The 561-nt window shown below is 44.4% G+C and overlaps 1 protein-coding gene across 1 annotated transcript in view; it reads right to left on the bottom strand.

Annotated features, from left to right (window-relative positions):
* LOC119582208 (nuclear pore complex protein DDB_G0274915-like) overlaps positions 1-561 on the bottom strand; it is a 10,319-nt gene that overhangs the window by 1,969 nt on the left and 7,789 nt on the right. The window lies entirely within an intron of this gene.

Here is a 561-nt window from a genome sequence, read left to right on the forward strand (position 1 = left end):
AAATCTGAAAAGATGAAGAGGCAACTGATCGATCATTCATTCCAGTTAGAGATAAATCCTTCTTTAACGTTACCTGGAAATCGTGTGTCAATCTGTCACTAATTCTTGTAACGTTACTGGGACATATTACGTCACAAGTGGATTAAGCACTGCAGTTCCCTTTACATCAGAAAGGCCCTGTGATGCATGACACTGCTGCGTGCTAATGTAGCAGTCTGTTTGTGAATGAACGCGGTGTAAACAAAAGCCGTTTCTGTCCTTTGTCTGTATTGTGTTGGTTGCGAAAGAAAGTTAGCTGCGTTGTGTGAGGGTAGTGCTAAGACGAGGTTCCATTGTGGCAAGGCACGGGGCTGTGCTCTGCGCTTACCTCGTAGGCAACTAAGTGTAAATGACTCCGTCTATACAGATTCACGTCACCCGCGTGGCTTTGGGGTCATGGATGGTGAACGAAACCATAGTTGAGCGCCAGACTTGTGTTCGTCATCACGGCTGAAGAGGATGAGTCATTATATTGTTCACTTTTTGAGGTAGCTTGTCTCTATTGTTAACGGTTATTTGAAA

The sequence above is a fragment of the Penaeus monodon genome, chromosome 15 (assembly GCF_015228065.2).
Source record: "Penaeus monodon isolate SGIC_2016 chromosome 15, NSTDA_Pmon_1, whole genome shotgun sequence".
NCBI lineage: Eukaryota > Metazoa > Arthropoda > Malacostraca > Decapoda > Penaeidae > Penaeus > Penaeus monodon.